We start from the raw sequence: 19,488 nt of genomic DNA, 5'->3' as shown, positions 1-19,488 counted from the left end.
CACTTCTGACCTGCTGGCTACAAATTTAGGGGCTCCCTCTACCCCACGAGGATACCAGTTGTAAGCTCAGGGGTCCCCAGCCTGTGCCCTCACTTCCAGCCTCTTGGCTCCTCGACTCTCTTCAGTTCAATAATTTGCTAGACTGTCTCGCAGAACTCACTGAAAGTGCTATACTCACAATTATAGTTTTCTTATAGCAAAAAAGGATACAAATGAAAAGGTGCATAGGGCGAGGTTTGGGAAAGTTCCCCTGAAGAAGTTTCCATGTCCCAAAAAGGGACTGGACGGCACTGGGTTTTTTTTTTTTACCTTCCGACATTCATGGATTTTTTCACCAACCAGGAAGCACACGGAGCTTCTGCATCCAGAGCTTTTATTGGGGCCTCACTGCATAGGCACAATTGATAGAATCATGCCCCCTTCTGTGAGATCAGCTGATTTCATGCAGTGCTCTTTCTAGCCTGGCCAGCCACCAGCTAAGTCACCTCATTAGCATAAACCCTCAGGTACGCCTGGAGGCCTCATCAAAGACACTTCAATTACTGAGGAAATTCCTAGGTTTTAGAGGTTGTCTCTCAGGAACCAAGGACAAAGACCAAATCCTTTGGGTAATGTTAATGTAAACCCCACAGTGCACTAGAGTACTCCTTTAGGTAGTATGATGTTGTTTGTTGTGCTCGTGTCTTATCTTCTTTACTACATACATCGATGAGGGCAGAGACCATGCTAATTCATCTTTGTACCTATCCCCCACAGTGCCCTAACCTAAACTGGGAGCATCCAAAAAACAAGATCAGCAAAATTCGATAATTTTAGAAGCTGAACGGTAAGTACTGAGTGTTCATTATACTGTTCTTGTTACTTTTGTAAATGCTTGTAAATTTGCGTAATAAAGTTTTGAGTTTTTTAAAAAACATCCAAGAAAGTTCTGCTTCAAGATGGCATATTAAGTAACATCTTAAAAAAAAAGGTGTTTATTTCCGTTTTCCTGGCTATCCAGCTAAAATATCAGTAGTTGGGGTAGATTTTTGATGAAACTAATGAAGCTTAAGCTTCAAGGACCCTTACTTGCAAAAGCCATTTCCAAAGCCCTGGAAGGTACCTTAGCAACATGTTTACATGGTAATAAATTTTTGCAAAATTTGCAAAAGTAATATCTTCTAACCACAATCGGTTAAGGCTATTGTCTCTTTTTACTCTGACTTCTCCTCTGTCACAGTTCTCCTCGTCTTAGGTGGTATTGGCTGCAGTCATTTTGGGGATCCATCTAAAAGGAAGTTTGGTTGGGAATACAATTTGTTTGGATTTACTGGGAGGATATTTATGAGATTCTGTACGTAAAATCTTATTGTTAACCATCGTGGTGAAGGAATAGCTTTTAGGAATACTCGTACAGCCTACTGTCTGATGCTCCCAGTGTTGTAAGAAGGCACAGGGTCAGAGGATGTGTTAAAATATGGACACATCCTACCACTTGTATCAGAAGTATGTACATAGTCAGAAGCTAGTCTGTAGGAAATTTTTCAAATTTTACAGTTCATATATAAAAGAAACCTGATAGGTTTCCTGAATTTGACTTAAAAAAAAAAAATAGTCTTTAAAAATTGCAAGCCATTACTAATAGCAAATTGTCAAACTGAAAAAAATTTTGTAATCTCAATAATAAAAAAAAAAATTTTATGAACCATGCTAGAAAAAAGACTGAATTAGCTTTCTATTCTATTTTGCTTTAAGATAAAGCAAAATCATAACTGCAAGAGTCAATTAAAGTGTATTTAGACAAGAATGGAAAACCCTGGTAGCATAATGGTTAAGAGCTACTGGTGCTAACCAAGAGGTCAGTGGTTTGAATCCACCAGGCGCTCCTTGGAAACCATATGGGGCAGTTCTACCCAGTCCTATAGGGTTGCTATGAGTCGGAATCGACTTGATGGCAACGGGTTTGGCTTTTTTTGGTAGACGAGAATGTAGAAGTATGTCTGGTAGTAAAATAGCAAACATTACTTTTCTGGATTTTGTGATGCTTGTGAATTTTGTGTCAGCATTCTAAAATTTGTAATTTATTATGATTTATATTCTTGCATTCCAAATAGATATTCATTTTCTTAACTAAATTTGTATTCAAATTTTTATATTATTATGATCATTTTTCAACAGCGCACCCCAAATTTCATATCTCATAAAACATGGATCTCTGCGATTATAGTTGGGGAATTAAACATCCTCCCTCAGCAACGAATAGAAGTGACAAACCTAAAAATCCATGACCACTGAGTCGGTTCCAATGAATACTGACCCTATAGGACAGAGCAGAACTGCCCCTTTGGGCTTTCAAGGCTGTAATCTTTAGAAAAGCAGACTGTCACATCTCCTGCAGGGCAGCTGGTGGGTTTGGTTAGCAGCTGAAAGCTTAACCACTGTACCATCAGGGCTTTTCAAACCAAACTCGTTTCCATCAAGTCTGATTCATAATGACCCTATAGGACAGAGCAGTACTGCCCCATAGGGGTCCCAAGGTCATACTCTTTACAGAAGCAGACTGCCACATCTTTTTGCCACCCCATGGCTCCTGAATTTAAACTGCCAACCTTTTGGTTAGCAGCTAAGCACTTAACCACTGTGCCACCAGGACTCCAAGCCATTGCTGTTGAGTTGATTATGACTCATAGTGATCCTATAGGACAGAGTAGACAGAAAATCATCAAAGATATGGAAGAACTGAACAACACAATCAACAGACTGGATCTAGACATTTATAGGACATTCCAATGAACAGCAATAGAATGCACATTTTTTCAGGTGCCCATGATAGACCATAACCTACGTCATAAAACAAACCTCAATATATTTAAAAGAATTAATATCATGCAGAATATGCTCTTTGGTCATAATGGAATTGAACTAGAAATCAATGACAAAAAGGTGACAGGGAAATCTTTAAATACTTGGGAATTAAATAACACTTCTATATAACACCTATGTCAACGAGGAAGTCTCAAAGGAAAGAAAATACATGGAAGTGAATAATAATGAAAGTACAACATAGCAAAAATTTCAGGACACAGCTAAAGCTGAGAGAAAAATTTATATCACTGCCTTAATTATCTAGTGCTGCTGTAACAGAAATAATACAAGTGGATGGCTTTAACAAAGAGAAATTTATTTCCTCACGGTAAAATAGACTAAAAGTCCAAATTCAGGGCATCAGATCCAGGGGAAGGTTTTCTCTCTCTGTCTTATCAATCTTTCCCTGGACTAGGCGCTTCTCTGCGCATGGACCCCAGGTCCAAAGAGTATGCTGTGCTCCCAGCCCTACTGCTTTGGTGGTATGAGGTTCCCAACTCTTTGCTTCCTTCCCTTTCCTTTTATCTCTTGTAAGATAAAACGTGGTGTAGGCCTTACCCCAGAGAAACTCCTTTTACATTGGATCAGGGATATGACCTTAGTCAGGGTGTTACCATCCCACTCTAATCCTGTTTAACATAAAATTACAATCACAAAATAGAGGATAACCACACAATACTGGGAATCATAGTCTAACCAAGTTGACACATGTTTTTGGGGGACACAATTCAATCCATAACAATCACCAAATGATTATATTAGAAAAGTGGGACAGTATCAAGTCAATAATTTGATTATTGAAACTAGAAGAAGAGCAAAATAAACTCAAAGAAAGCGGAAGGAAGAAAATAATATAGATGAGAGCAGAAATCAATGAAATTGAAAAGGAAAATAATAGAGAAAATCAATGGAACAAAAAACTGGTTGGTAATCTCTAGCCAGACTGACAAAAAGAGGTAAGACACAAGTCATCAATATCAGTAATAAAACAGGGGATATCATTATAGAGCCTGCAGCCATTGAACGGATGCTAAGGGAATACCATGCATATCTTTATATTCATTAATTCCACAACTTAGAAGAAATGGACCAATTCCTTGAAAAACACAAGTTACCAAAACTCAAACAACATGAAATAAAAATGGTCCTATAACCATTAAAGAAATTGAATTTGTAATTAAAATGCTCTGGAAAAAGAAATCTCCAGGTTCAGATGGTTTCAATAGGGAATTCTACAAAACATTTAAAGAATTAACACCCATTTCACACACTCTCTTCCAGAAAATAAAATAGGAGGGAACACTTACCAACTCATTTTATGAAGCCTGTATTACTCTGATTTAAAAACCAGACAAAGCCAGTACAAAAAAACAAAAGTACAGACCAATGTCTCTCAAGAACATAGGTGGAAAAATCCTTGACAAATATTAGCAAATAAAACACAACAATGTATAAAAAGAATTCTACACCATGATTCATATGGGATATATGCCCTTTTATACATTCTTATTGGCCAGGAAGCTGATCCAGGTTTTATCATGAATAAGGGTTGAATTTTATCAAATGCTTTTACTGTATAAATTGATAATGATTGTTTAATAATAGTTTTTAACATTTATTGCCATATGGTCACCAAAAATAAAATATAATAAATTACATTCAATTTGTTTCTAGCAGAAAAGTATGATAGGATTATTAACAGAAGACTTTCAGATACTTCCACTTCTGGATGAGATAGAGTAACAAGTACTGGATATATCCCCATGCTTTCAATAACCAAAACACTGGACAAAATATCTGAAGAATGTTTTTGAGGCACTGGGCATTTGACAATGAGAGATTAGAAAAAAATGCCTTGGGTGCTCTCTCTCTCACTTGTTCATACTAAGGGAAATCAGCTGCCATGTTGTGAGCAGCCCTATGGAGAGGCCCACATGGCATGCAACTGAGGGAGGCTACTGCCCAGAAACCACTGAGAACCTGAGATTTTCAGTGCAACGGTTCACAAGGACCTGAATCCTGCCAACAATCATGTGAGTGACTGTGAAAGTGGACCCTTCCGCATTCAGTCCTTCAGATGCTATCACAGCCTTGGCTGACAGCTTCATGAGAGACATCGAGCCTGAGGCACCCAGCTAAACCACACCCAAATTCCTAACCATAGAAACTGAAATAGTAAATATGTCTTGATTTAAGATGTTGAGTCTCAGTAATTTGTTATACAGCAATAGAAAAAATGACATAGAAAGGCATACAGGAGAAGATACTAATTCCATTTCTGACACGACTGGAATTGGTCATAGAGCAGGCTTAAAAATCTGTCATCATGAAACCAATTACACATTTTTATTCTTTTTCTTCTATCTCCTGTATTTGCATCAACTTTTCATTCATGATACAACAAACTGTCCTTCTAAGGTCTGCCTATTCCTTAAAGCTTTCCAACTAGAATAACTGAAAGTAACAAAGTCAGCAGCCAGAGATGCTGTTCTGTGCTTTCCCATCTAATGATAGAGAAAAACAAAACACTCCATCTGGGTAGAAATTGATAATTAGCCATATCCAATTCCTGGACATCTGGTTTTAAATGAAATTGAACATAGTAATGTCTGTTTCCTCAGCATTCTTTTACCGAAAATGCTATTTATTCTGTGAGCCTTTAAAGGGACAGCACCAATGCAGTTCTGAATATCGTTACTAATGATTTTTTTCATATTCCCAAAGTGTTATATATTTATAGTAGATAATTTGGAAAATACAGAAAATCACAAGAAGGAAACAAATCTTACCATCTAAGATAATTTAACATTTTGTAAATATCTTTCCAGATTTCAATTTAAAAATAAAAGTTTGAGAATAACAATTTTCTCCCTCAACAATACATTCTCATTAAAAAGGGGAATATTTTAGTGAATGAAATCTAATGAAAAAATAAAATATTTGTTCCAGTAAAATCCATATCCATTTCTTCATACAGTTTATGGTTGACTGATGGGATTGGTAATTCAACCCTAACAATGGTCTGAACAGATCAGGGAACACCCCACGAGGTTAAAACAGACGCAGCAGCCTTTTGAGAGCAGTGGGGCTCAGTTTGCACCCACTGTTCCTTCATGCTGCCACTGCTGCCCCAGAATTTATGAAGTGGTTCATAGACATGCACCAATATCTTTGGCATGCTGGAGAGGGCTCAAAAAAGCTCAAGAGGGCTTACTGTTAAATTTCAGGAATTTTGTGATCTGGCTATTAAATATTGCCATTATTAAAAATTAAATTATATAAACTTAATCCAATTCTGACCCATAGCAACCCTATAGTACAGAGTATAACTTTCCCATAGGGTTTCCAAGGCTATAAATCTTCATAGAAGCAGATTGTTACATCTTTCTCCCATGGAGCAGCTGGTGGGCTGGAACCATCAATCTTTCAGTTAGCAGCGGAGCACTTTAACCACTGTACCACCAGGGCTTCCTGATATAAACTTACAATTAAATAAATTATATTGAAAACAAAGGTAATAAATACTTAAAGCTCATTATCACTTTTTGTCATGGATTGAATTGTGTCCCCCCAAAAATGTGTGTATCAATTTGGCTGGGCCACAATTCCCAGTATTGTGTGATTGTCCACCATTTTGTTATCTTATGTGATTTTCCCGTTTTTTTTTTTTTGTAAATCCTGCCTCTGTGATGTTAATGGTTTTATGATGTTAATGAGGGGGAATGAGCGTCAGTTGTATTAGTGAGGCAGGCCTCAATCTAGAACATTGAATTGTCTTGAGCTGGTTTCTTTTGGAATATGAAAGAGAGAATTGAGCAGAGGGATAGGGAGACCTGCACCACCGAGAAAGCAGCACTGGGAGCAGAGCACGTCCTTTGGACCTGGGGTTCCTACTTGGGGAAACTCCTAGTCCAGGGGAAGATTGATGACAACGACCTTCTACCAGAGCTGACGGAGAAAGCTTTCTCCCGGATCTGACATCCTAATTTTGGACTTTTAGCCTACTTTACTGTGAGGAAATAAATTTCTCTTTGTTAAAGCCATCCACTTGTGGTATTTCCGTTATAGCAGCACTAGATAACTAAGATATTTTTAATCATTTTACTACAGTTTGCTATCACCTGTGCTTCTGGTGTTATTTCCATCTGATACATCTTTATGGTGGAAATACTGTGTATTGGTATGCTGGTGCACATCTCATCTCTACTCCAAGTTCAGTGATTTCACATGTGTAGGTTGAAATTGGCCAGAATGAGAATATTTACACCCTGGCAATTGGCAAATGTAACAAATTTGGCCTTGATTTATTGCTTTGTTGGCTGTCTAGTGATGGATAAAACATTAACACTGTAGATTAAACTTAGAAGTATGTATTGTAAATAGGACAAAGATTGGGGAAATATTCTTCCAGTATTAAAAAACTATTATCAAATTCATCCAAGTCACTTGCATCATTGATGAATGAGTGAAGTTGCTACATATATCTTTGTTGTTCACCTTTATCTCCTCGTAAACATCATTGAAAATATTAACCAAGGTTCTTGTCACTACCATACTTGTTTCTTATTGACAATAGGTTGGCTGCCACACAAGAGCTGAGCAAAAATCAATGAAACATTCTGTGAGGATCAATTGACCGTATAGAATTCATATAAAGAATATTGCCTATTTTATTACAGTAATATAAATGTGTACTATACACTCTTTACATCACTAAAATTTAAAATAAACCTGTGTGTGTGTGTTTAAGATAGCTGGATGTTAAACATTTCCTAGTACTCTACTGATCAGAAGCAAATGCTTCCTTTTGCCATATTCAGGTAGCCTCCAGCAGATCCCTTCAGCTAGGCATCAGCTGGTGAATAAATAAAAAATAGGAGGACTAAAACCCAGTGCCGTCGAGTCGATTCCGACTCATTGCAACCCTATAGGGGTTTCCCAAAATAGGAGGAAGAGGGAGAGAAAAATAAGAACTGGGGGAGAAGCAGAAAAGGGAGGAAGAGTAGAAGTGAAGAAAGCGAAGAGAACGCTCCCCCGTCATGCCCTGTGCAGTATCCTGCCTCTGCTCCATCTTTCAGCATCAGTCAGCTGCTATCCACAAGAAAGGAGACAACCCATTGCAAAACCCTTTAGAAGCCCCAGAGTCACAAATATGCCAGGGGTTAGCTGGCAGTCCCACTAATGGTGGAGCTAAGGAGCCAGTCTCCATCTTTAATAACCATGTCGACTCTGGGTCAGAGTTTACTTATTTTTTTGTTTGTTCTGTTTTTAACATTTTAGAAATTGACTTACACATTACATAAGTGAAATTCGTCTTTTTTAGTGTACAGTTTAAAAGTTAAGTTTACTGAGATAAAATTTACATACAATAAAATTCACCATTTTAGAGTATGACCCTATACGTTTTGACAAATGCATTTGGTCACATAACTGGTACAACGAACAAGATACAGGACACTTCTATCCCCTCCACAAATTCCCTTACATCTCTTTGTGGTCAACCTGTTTTTCTACACCCAGTTGCTGGCAACCACCGATGTGTTTTCTATTCCTATAGTTTCGTTTTATCCAGAATATCACGTAAATTGTAAATGGACTCATAGTATGCAGCTTTTGAGCCTGGCTTTTTTCATTTGGCATAATGTGTTTGAGATTCCCCAAGTTGTGTATACCAGTAGTTCATTTAGTTTTATTGCATTATTTGGATGTACCAGAGTAATCCATATAACAGGTGAGGACATGAGAGTTGTTTTCATTAAGGGACAATATGAATGAATCCACAATAAACATTCACATACAGGTTTTGTGTGGATTATATTTGAGTTAATACCTAGGAATGAGATATATACATATGTATACATGTATCTATCTACCTATCTGTCTATTTAGAGTTTTAATATGGGATATTCTACCCCAGAGGCTACCAACTACTCTTTTCTGGGAGGAAATGGGTAGCTCAGGGGGCCACAGACACCATTCTTACCACTTCCCAGAGTTTAGTAATTTCCTGAGACAGGAAGCTTTGAAGAAGGCTCCGGGCCTAGGCTTGCTCCACTTTGAACTGAAGGAAACAAGTTTTTGTCTTATTACTAGCTAGCCTGCTCACCGTTTACCTCATATGTCTGAGTACAAGACAATCCAGAATATAAGTAAATTCCTCTTTTTTTAAAATTCAATAAATTGATTATTTTAAAAGTTGTTTAGGCCAACTTGAATATACAATTCTAAGCACATAGACAAAAAAAGTCAAATGTCTTTTTTTAAGACATTTTAATTAACAATTATTTTTAATTAGCAATTATTCATGACAAAAGTTTATATGATATAAAATGGCATATACATTTGGGGACATTGTTTTTTTCCCTCCTGCATATCATGACATATCTACTTAAGTTCCTCACATGTGTCTTTGCCAACACTAGAATCACTTCTTAAGTCATCTAACCCAGTTTTTTCAGAGCACATCAATTTTACTTCCATCTATGTTATCTGAAATATAGCACTTTTCGAATCTCTGCATGAAGCTGTCTTCAGGATTTTATTAAAAGTCACAAGTACCTATCTGCACAACATTAGAGTAGTTGGCATTTTTATTAATTTTGAACCTGTGTATTTATGATTTCTACCTTGTGATTTTTTTTTTTTTAAGTAAACATTTCTAGGAATTTTATTGTCCCCCTTCCAGTTTCCCCATCAAGGAGAATGCCAGGAGAGAAGGCAGAAAAGTCAAACACTAAAAACCCTAAGACTCTAAGTGCAGGAAACCAAAACCCACTGCCGTCGAGTTGATTCCGACTCATAGCGACCCTATAAGACAGAGCAGAAGTGCCCGATGGAGTTTCCAAGGAGCGCCTGGAGGATTCGAACTGCCGACCTCTTGGTTAGCTACCGTAGCACTTAACCACTACACCACGAGCGTTTCCTCCAAGTGCAGGGGAGTGTGAAAAGGAGGAACGGAGTGACAGGGACCATTAAATATGGTTGAATCAACTGCCAGGAATGCCTTCTGAGGCAGGAGGGTGAGTCCTGGGAGTGGAATAAAGCAAGATTGGCTGCAGCGTGACAAGGACAAACTAAGGACCAGGGTCCTGGTTTCTGTCCTTCTTGCCTGATGAAGCAGAGCTGGATTCAGAGTTAAGAGTCTCACCAATATCCCCCACCCATTGAACAGGTCAAGGTTGCTTATGTTTTGATTACTTACCTGTAAGTCCTGGGCTTTGTTTCTGCCTTTTCACGTGGAGTCTTTCAATATCTGTATGGGATGCAAAGCAGAGTGTGTACCTTTCTGCTTCTGTCTCCATGGAAGGAAACTTAGTGCCTTTCTTCGCCTTCCTGAAGAGGGTGTGTCATTCTTGATGGCCAGGAAGGCTTTTTCGTGGTCTGATTTTCACTCTGCCTCCTGGGGTCATTCTCACTTGCCTTGAAATATCCCTCTTTGTAGTCAAATTGAGTTCACACGGGTCTTCTCAGGCTCTTTTGCCTGGATCCTTGCCCTGTTCTATTTTCCCTGTGTCTTGTATGATGTGTGTGTGTGTGTGTGTGTGTGTTTGCCTTTGGGCATCTGTGTTAGTCAAGGTCCAATCAGGAGCTTGTCCGATCAGGGAAAGTTAAAATGAAGAATCTTTATAATGAGGGATTTGTGTAGCAGGAGATTGACTAGTCAAGTGTAAAAAAGAACTCTAAAAAAATGCAGCAATACCAGATATAAAGTCATGACTTCTAGGGCTGAGATAGAGTATGCTTCAACTAGACTGAGATCCAGATTCAGACATTCTTGGAGAGAGTGCAGCCATGGCACACTGAATGACAAAGTTTGCTGAGGTGCTGTGTGGGTAGAACTCCCTGGAATCTACCCTCTGAGTTGTGAGAGGAAGCCATCCATGGGGAGATGCCATGCCAGAAACACTCACTGAAAAACTGCTTTCCAGATGGCCAAGGTATGCTACCAATGGGGAGGTGCTGCGTCCTGGAACTCTCTGCAAAGCTGCCTGCAGGGGTGCTGGAGGGAGTAATTAGGAGGGAGGTGCTGTGCTTGCAGTACTCCATTGCAAAGCTATCTGAGAGGGTGAGCAGTGGAGGAGGTGGGAGGAAGCCCCAGGTGTTCTGTGTCTCCAGCTGTGGAGACCAAAGGTACTTCTCGAGGTTTCCACAGAACTCCTAAAGCTGGCTGCCCCAGAAGACTACTCCCAGGAAACACAGCTCCTTGTGACTGACACTTGAGGGCCTTGCACATTAAGACCTATATTCCTCCAGGCTAGCCAGCTTATTAACTGTTAAGAAAAGGTGTACCTTCTCCTCCTCCTCCTTGCCAAATGCCCCCTGGCCTAGTTTCTAGATCCAGCATTTCTACTCCAGAGGCACCTTCCTTTTGTTTGGAAACAAGGGGTCAGAGGTTTTGAAGTTATCAGTGTCAGGGGCGAATGAGTCAGCAAGCAAAGTAAGGACGGGTTTACTTGCACTTATTTACTAATCTCTAGAGAACAACTTCAGTTTGATGTGGTGTAGTGAAACCCACGAGAAATTGTTCACTACAGGTTAGTAAGTAAGCACAAGTAAGCCCGTGTTTACCGTGCTTATTGGATAATCTGCCCTTGTCAGGGATTGTAAATTTGATAAGAAGTTTTGAGTAGGAAGGTGCTGTGGGGTTAGGAGAGAGACAGATGCCAAACACACCTAGAAGCAGAATATTCGATGTGGTAAAAAAAAAAAAAAATGTAACTTGTTCACTAGAGATTAGTAGGTAAGCACAAGTAAGCCCATGCTTACTTTGCTTATTGGATAATATGCCCATGTCAGTGATCAAAGAGGTTTATATTGCTGCCCCTTTGCCCATGGAAAAGAAGCTGAGGCCAGCAAGAACCATGAGCTCCACGAGTCGTTGGGATGCTGGTGAAAGTTGATAGATTTTGAAGCTTCAAAGCAATTTGTAAACTCGACCAAGAAAGTACTGAATTTTGCTAGAATATTAAAATTTAGACTTTAGCTATTTTTACTAAGAATAAGGACAGTGTTTGAGATTTCCATTTTCTTTGAAAGATTGCTCCAAAACCTATCCACTGCTTATATTTGAACGAATTGTTAAAAAAAAAATTACATGGTTTTGAAATAAAGAGTAGATTGTGCTAAGACAATATATCTTTAAATATCTCAAATCACAGAAAAGAGATAAGATTCAGGGAATGGGGCCTGGAAGAGGAGTGCAAGGGAGTTTAGCTGAGAATATTTATGCTGCTACCTGGCCCTCCTCCCTCACACCTACTCTGCAGCCTCAAACACTTCGGCTTTTTCTCCGTAGGAGATAGACTCCTGGATAAATTTGGAAACCCTAGAGCAGATGGGGCCTTTGACTTTATCTGGAGCTCTGAGAGGAAACCACCCTCTGAGTACATCTTGCCGACACTGAGTGATGGCTCTAGAGTAGAAGTGGTGGTATGGCAAATTAAACAGAGAGAAGGCTGAAGACAGTGCTCATGGCTTGGGCATGGAAGAAGGGGACCTAGGCGTTTCTACAGGCCCAGCAGTGGGCATGATAGCGATTGTCTTGCCTTGCGGCAAAGTGACCCTATAGCCTAAGCTGTAGGGTGGGCAGCCCAAAGAATCAAGATGAGGCTAAGTCACCGAGCTTTGAGCTTCATTAGTGCCAGGAATGGGAGTGGGGGGTGGGGGTGGGGGGTTACCACACTGAGAAAAGAGACAAGTTATTCCCAGCTGCAGCTGCAAAACCTTCAGATACACCAAGGACAGAGACACCTGGGGTACAGAACTTGAGCTAGACACTCCTCCCCTGATGTTCTTGTTCTTGCCCAGCACCCAGATATATCCTGAGGGGACAAGAAGAGGAAACTCCTTAAGAGTGAAGAACAGCTCTGATAAGAATTTGAACTCCAAACAGACTCAGTTTAAATCTTGAATTTGACTATTTACCCCCAAAACTAATTTTGAAACTATAATGACACAGTTACCTTGAGAGTGACAAGAGTAAGTTGTTTTCCCCATTATTGAAAATAGGTACTTTAGAGTTAATTTGAATTTCCTTATGGAGAAATAAACTAAAATACATTTTTTCCTGCTTGAGTTGTAGCTTGGGAATTTTAAACCCTCTACATTATTATACTCTCCCTTTGAAGTCTTAATTGTTTACCTGGTGTGGACAGCAATGTGGCTCAGCTGTGAGCTCAGTAATTCAATACCTGCAGCCTCTGTGGGTTCTATAGGCCATACTCTGAGCCCTTGGGCAGATTTCACTAGCACCTGGCTCAGAGGCCCCAGGAGTTTTCAACTTCTAGCTGGTAACAGCCGAGGATGACACAGCTTCTTCAGAGGCTAGGACACATTACACATCCCATTAATTATCTTTTCATGACCAAAGATACCACTTATTAAGTGCTTATGGTGTGCTAAGTGCCAGCCTGTAAATAGTATGTTGGAAGATAGGAACTTATTTCAAGGATCAGCTCACTGAAGGAAACAAGGAGATAAAAATTGAACTTGTAAATACATCCTAATAAAAAGCATTTTGCTCAGTCTCTTCTTTCCCAACCAAGGCCCGGGCAACCAAAATGAGAATCTGGGACTGTGTTCTGACGAAAGCCAGCAGCCCTGGACTACAACAATCCCGTCGGCTTTAACTGCAAAGATGAAGTAGAATTTAGAAAGCTTTTGGTTTGGCTTTAAGACCAGAAAATCAGGCACTACAAGGTTGAACCAAAAAACCTGTTGCCATCAAGTCCATTCTGACTCGTAGCGACCCTATAGGACAGAGTAGAACTGCCCCATAGGGTTTCCAAGGAGTGCCTGGTGGTTTCCAACTGCTGCAGTCCTTTTGGTTAGCAGCTGTAGCTCTTAACCACTACACCACCAGGGTTTCCACAAGATTGAAGACAGGTAATTTAACGTCCACAGCGGTTACTGGCCCAAGTTCTTTGAAAAGTATCTCAAGAGATGTTAACTGTTCTTTTAAGATTCAAGATCACAAGAAGCAATTGACTGGCTTCTTGGTTTAGCTGTTAGACTCAGATATGGAGGTAATGCTGGAAAAAAAAAAAATGCTAACAATGGAACTAAAAATGTAGAGCCATTGTATAAATAATCCTGATTGTAAGGCTGGTGTAATGGCTAACTTTCTTCAGATTCAACTGCCATGATGATAACCTGATAATACTTAAGGCAATTTGAATTTTTGTTTTGCAGTGCCTGACAGGATGACTTTGCTAAAGCAATTAAACAAAAGAGGGTGTGCCTGTTACTTTAGACCAGGGCTTCAGGTAGTTGTGGCTCAAACTCTGGCTGAGAATTTGTGTTTCCAACAAGTTCCCAGGTGATACTAATGGTGCTGGTTAGGGACCAATTCTGAGAACCACTAGTAGAACAATGGTTCTCAAAATTTATTATACATAAGAATCACCTGGGGATTGTGTTAAACTGTAGATTCTGATTCAGTACATCTAGGAGTGGAAACCAAATGTGGAAATTATACAAAAATATCATTAATATCACATGCAAGCAAAATTCTGCTGAATATCATTCAAAAACGGCTGCAGCAGTATATCGACAGGGAACTGCCAGAAATTCAGGCCGGTTTCAGAAGAGGACGTGGAACCAGGGATATCATTGCTTATGTCAGATGAATCCTGGCTGAAAGCAGAGAATACCAGAAGGATGTTTACCTGTGTTTTATTGATTATGCAAAGGCATTTGACTGTGCGGAGCATAACAAACTATGGATAACACTGCGAAGAATGGGAATTCCAGAACACTTAATTGTGCTCATGAGGAACCTTTACATAGATCAAGATGCAGTTGTTCGGACAGAACAAGGGGATACTGATTGGTTTAAAGTCAGGAAAGGTATGCGTCAGGGTTGTATTCTTTCACCATACCTCTTTAATCTGTATGCTGAACAAATAATATGAGAAGCTGGACTATATGAAGAAGAACGGGTCATCAAGATTGGAGGAAGACTCATTTACAACCTGTGTTATGCAGATGACACAACCTTGCTTGCTGAAAGTGAAGAGGACTTGAAGCACTTACTAATGAAGATCAAAGATGACAGCCTTCAGTATGGATTACAGCTCAACATAAAGAAAACAAAAATCCTCACAACTGGACCAATGAACAACATCATGATGAATGGAGAAAAGATTGAAGTTGTCAAGGATTTCATTTTACTTGGATCCACAAACAACAGCCATGGAAGCAGCACTCAAGAAATCAAAAGACACATTGCATTGGGCAAATCTGCTGCGAAGGACCTCTTCAAAGTGTTGAAGAGCAAAGATGTCACCCTGAAGACTAAGGTGCGCCTGGCCCAAGCCATGGTATTTTCAATCATATCATATGCATGTGAAAGCTGGACAATGAATAAGGAAGACCGAAGAAGAGTTGACACCTTTGAATTGTGGTGTTGGTGAAGAATATTGAATATACCATGGACTGCCAAAAGAACTAACAAATCTGTCTTAGAAGAAGTACAACCAGAATGCTCCTTAGAAGGAAGGATGGCGAGACTGTGTCTTACATACTTTGGACGTGTTGTTAGGAGGGATCAGTCCCTGGAGAAGGACATGAAGCTTGGCAGAGTACAGGGTCAGCGGAAAAGAGGAAGGCCCTCAATGAAATGGAGTGACACAGTGGCTGCAACAATGAGCTCAAGCATAACAATGATTATAAGGATGGCACAGGACTGGGCAGTGTTTTGTTCTGTTGTGCATAGGGTCGCTATGAGTCGGAACCGGCTGGACGGCACCTAGGCACCTAACAACAATAACAACAACAACAGGAGTGGAAATGCAAATTCTCAGCAGGGGTTGGAACTGGAATGACAAGCATATTTTTGGTTGTGACACAGGAGATGCCGTTCTAACTGTGATTGCTGCATATAGAAGAGCTCAGAGAACTACAGAAAAAAATCAATGAAGCCATAGTAGCTGTTCAGGCAATTATTGCAGACCCAAAGATGGACCACAGGCTGGAAAAAGTCGGAAGGTAATACTTTAGGATTTCAATTTCTCACCTACTTAGTACAATTAGAAACTGTGTACAGTTCTGGCATGTGTTTGAACATCAAACGTGACATTTTTTGAGATTTCTATAGATTTACCATGTTTTTTTTTTCCTTTAATCAAACTTGGGAAAGTGGGGAAAAAAGACCCAAACATTTGCTAAGTAATCAAGGCCAAATTTCTCAAATTTGGCTTTTCTTTTTCATTCGATGACTGAGAGGACATAGTGACAAAAGGCAGCAAAGAGGCAATGTGCAAAATCGGGGGCAGGAATAAGGCAAATAGTAAAGCGGGCACATTCAAAGCAGGAGTGAAGTAACTGTATGGATGGAAAAAAAAAAAAACCCTGTCGAAACATTGGCCCTAGAACTCTTGTTGTCCAGGACTTCCCTTCTCAATCCAGTTTCCTCCTTACATTATCGCCAGTGAGAACTCTCCTTTATCGATCTAAGCCCTTTCTCATTTGACCTTTGGGAAAGCTTAGTGGGGCAAAACCACCCTGGGGCATTGTGGGAGAGAGTGCTTGGCTAGTGTAATGTTGTGTGCGGTCAAGTGGATTTTGCATACTGTTAACATAGTTTACTATGGCAGAAGAAATGGGAGCTGGAAGATGGTAGTTGAGGGAAGGGGAAGACAAGGAGGTGATGGAAAAAGACTTATGCCCTTTTGCTCTAGTGGCAGGCATAAAAAGGGTTTAAGAAAATTATTTAAGGTAGAAGAGTCTTCTATTACAGGACCCAGTCTTTCTGAAGCCTTTGCTGTGAGACTTCCCCACTCCGCTATGGTTGCAGCCTAACACCTTGCAGCCCGCCAAGCCATGGCTTCTAATTGCGGTTTGGCCCCACCACCCACAGCCCTAACCGCAGTTTGAATTTGGCGCCAGAATCCCGCCATGCACGAACCAGGATTTTCGTGGGTGCTCAGCACCTGAAGAGCTGTGTCCCAATCTGTCCTTGGACCCGAGCATCACCGACATGATTCAGCATCCAGACCTCCAAATGTGGACATGGAAGGTCTAAAGGCAGAGAGTTTCGGTCACCAAACCCAACCCCCAGACGCCACTGGAAATAAAAATGTCCCCAACCCTCTCCAGTTGGGGAGCACATGGTCAGCTGCTAGGCCCCACCTTGCTCCTTGTTTGTGAAAACAATAAATTTCCACTCTCTGTTTTCCTTGATACTGGTGGTGTGGCATCCGTCTTATTTTGACCGGCTAATAGGACAGGACAAGAGCCCTTGTTTGGTTACATTTCCTCTCATATTAATTCCCTACCCCTACACACACACAACCTAGTGTTACTCATCTAATATTGTGAGAAGAGCGAGCAGTTAATCATCATCTTAAAAACACTTTATGATGGGACACACAATGGAAGTCACTTTAAAATGCAATAGCCTCATCTCTTCATGTGTATGTGATTTCATTCCCCAAGTAACTGGTGTTTTCAAATAGAATTTGTTTTGGTCTAATCATTTAAAATACACTTGCAGCTAAGCAATATGGGAGTACAAAGGTGAGTATGTATTAATTTTAAAATTGATTCTATTTATTAAATGTTTTATTTTTTTCAAATGCTTACTCAAGTTTAACACTTGTGTTTTGAACCCCTTTACTGACCCAGGATGTCTCAGTAAAACATTTCTAGCACAGCATTAAATTAATTTCCACAGCAACTGAAATCATAAACACCAGATTATGGCTTTGTTACAGAATGTAGCAGATGGGAGAAAGAGCTGAGAAAAACAAAGCTCCCTTCAAAACATGGTATTTTAAAAACAGTTATTAAAACTGATAGTGAAGGGAATACAGAGTAGCAGCTTCAAAGTAACTTGTGTAATATTTACCTAATTTCTTATTTACTTCTAAGAAATGTGCTTAGGGCCAAAATCTGATTTCACAAAATTAGCTCTTAGGGGTTACATAAGAATGAAATAGAACCTTTTGGCAAAATTAAACTATAGGGAACTACTAGGATGTATTGTGTCTATACAATCCTTTTAGACCTTCTTTTCAAGAGTTAAACAAAGAAGATGCTGAATCTGCCTTTTGTAAGGGAAAAACATGACCGCTGTGGACATCAGAATTGGATCTGTTTGTGGCTGAGGTTGGAGAAAAGCAATGTCCATCACTTATTTTTCCTGTCAGGAGGAAGAAAGGACCAGGGAAAGGGGAGAGGGGCAAAGGTTGCATTACTTAGAACCATCAAATTCACATGCTAGGAGACTAGGAAAAGCAACCGTAGAGAACATATCGTTTCTCTTTCTCTATGCTTTCTGAAACAAGACAAACCAGATCTCAGATAGATTCTTGGTCTGGACTGAGCAGCTTGTAGAATGGAAGACAGCAGCAAGGCTAGCATCATCAGAATGGTTTAATCTCCCAGTTCTGCCTCTAGCATCTTAGATGAAGGCTTTTCCTTTGGATTTAGAGGACCAGAGATCACTGAGTCCTTAAGGTTCCTAGAGGATAACTTTGGTGGGATCCTATGTGTGCTAATCACCCAGAGCAGCATTTGGCTAAAACTTCCAGACTGTCAGCTGCATCAAAGTGATGCAGAGAATTCAGGCAAATTGTCTAAAGAATTCTCTCAAAACTGTGCTTTTGTTTAAACACACAGATGGCTTAATGCAAAAGTGGTTTCTTTAGCTTGTCTTACCCGGTACGTATAGATGAGAATTAAAATATAATTTTTCTGACAAATTATATTAATATGGAAGAAGGTGTTAGACTATATCTGTTGTTGTTACTGTTAGGTGATGCCAAATCTCAAATCAGTTCCAACTCATAGCAACCCTATGCACAACGGAATGAAACACTGCCTGGTCCTGTGCCGTCCTCACATTGCAGCTGTGCTTGAGCCCATTATTGCAGCTGCTGTGTCAGTCCATCTCATTGAGGGTCTTCCTTTTTTTCACTGACCCTCTATTTTACCAAGCATGATGTCCTTCTCCAGGGTCTGATCCCTCCTGATAGCACGTCTGAAGTATGTGAGAAGTAGTCTCGCCATCCTTACTTGTAAGGAGCATTCTGGCTGTACTTCTTCCAAGATAGATTTGTTTATTCTTTTGGCAGTCCATGGTATATTCAATATTCTTCACCAACACAATTCAAAGGCGTCAGTTCTTCTTCAGTCTTCCTTATTCATTGTCCAGCTTTCGCATGCCCATGAGGCGATTGAAAATACCATGGCTTGGGTCAGGTACACCTTAGCCCTCCAAGTGACATCTTTGCTCTTTAATACTTTAAAGTGGCCTTTTGCAGCAGATGTGCCCAAAGGAATGAATGTGTCATTTGATTTCTCAGCTGCTACTTTCATGGGTGTTGATTATAGATCCAAGTAAAATGAAATCCTTGACAACTTCAACCTTTCCTGTTTTTCATGATGTTGCTTATTGGTCCAGTTGTGAGGATTCATGTTTTCTTTATGTTGAGGTGTAATTCATACTGAAGGCTGTAGTCTTTGACCTTCGTCACTAAGCACTTCAAGTCCTCTTCATTTGTGTCATCTGCATATTGCAAGTTATTAATGATTCTTCTTCCAATCCTGATGCCCGATTCTTCTTCCAATCCTGATGCCCCATTCTTCTTCATGTAGTCCAGCTTCTTGGATTATTTGCTCAGCATACAGATCAAATAAATA

The 19,488-nt window shown here is 39.9% G+C and overlaps 1 pseudogene; it reads left to right on the top strand.

The window, feature by feature from the left end:
• The first annotated feature begins 10,792 nt into the window (after window positions 1–10,792).
• LOC126066800 (RNA transcription, translation and transport factor protein-like) lies at window positions 10,793–15,835 on the top strand (annotated as a pseudogene).
• Window positions 15,836–19,488: the final 3,653 nt, after the last annotated feature.

The sequence above is a fragment of the Elephas maximus genome, chromosome 2 (genome assembly GCF_024166365.1).
Source record: "Elephas maximus indicus isolate mEleMax1 chromosome 2, mEleMax1 primary haplotype, whole genome shotgun sequence".
Lineage (NCBI taxonomy): Eukaryota > Metazoa > Chordata > Mammalia > Proboscidea > Elephantidae > Elephas > Elephas maximus.
This window is presented reverse-complemented; position numbering and strand designations above follow the sequence as displayed.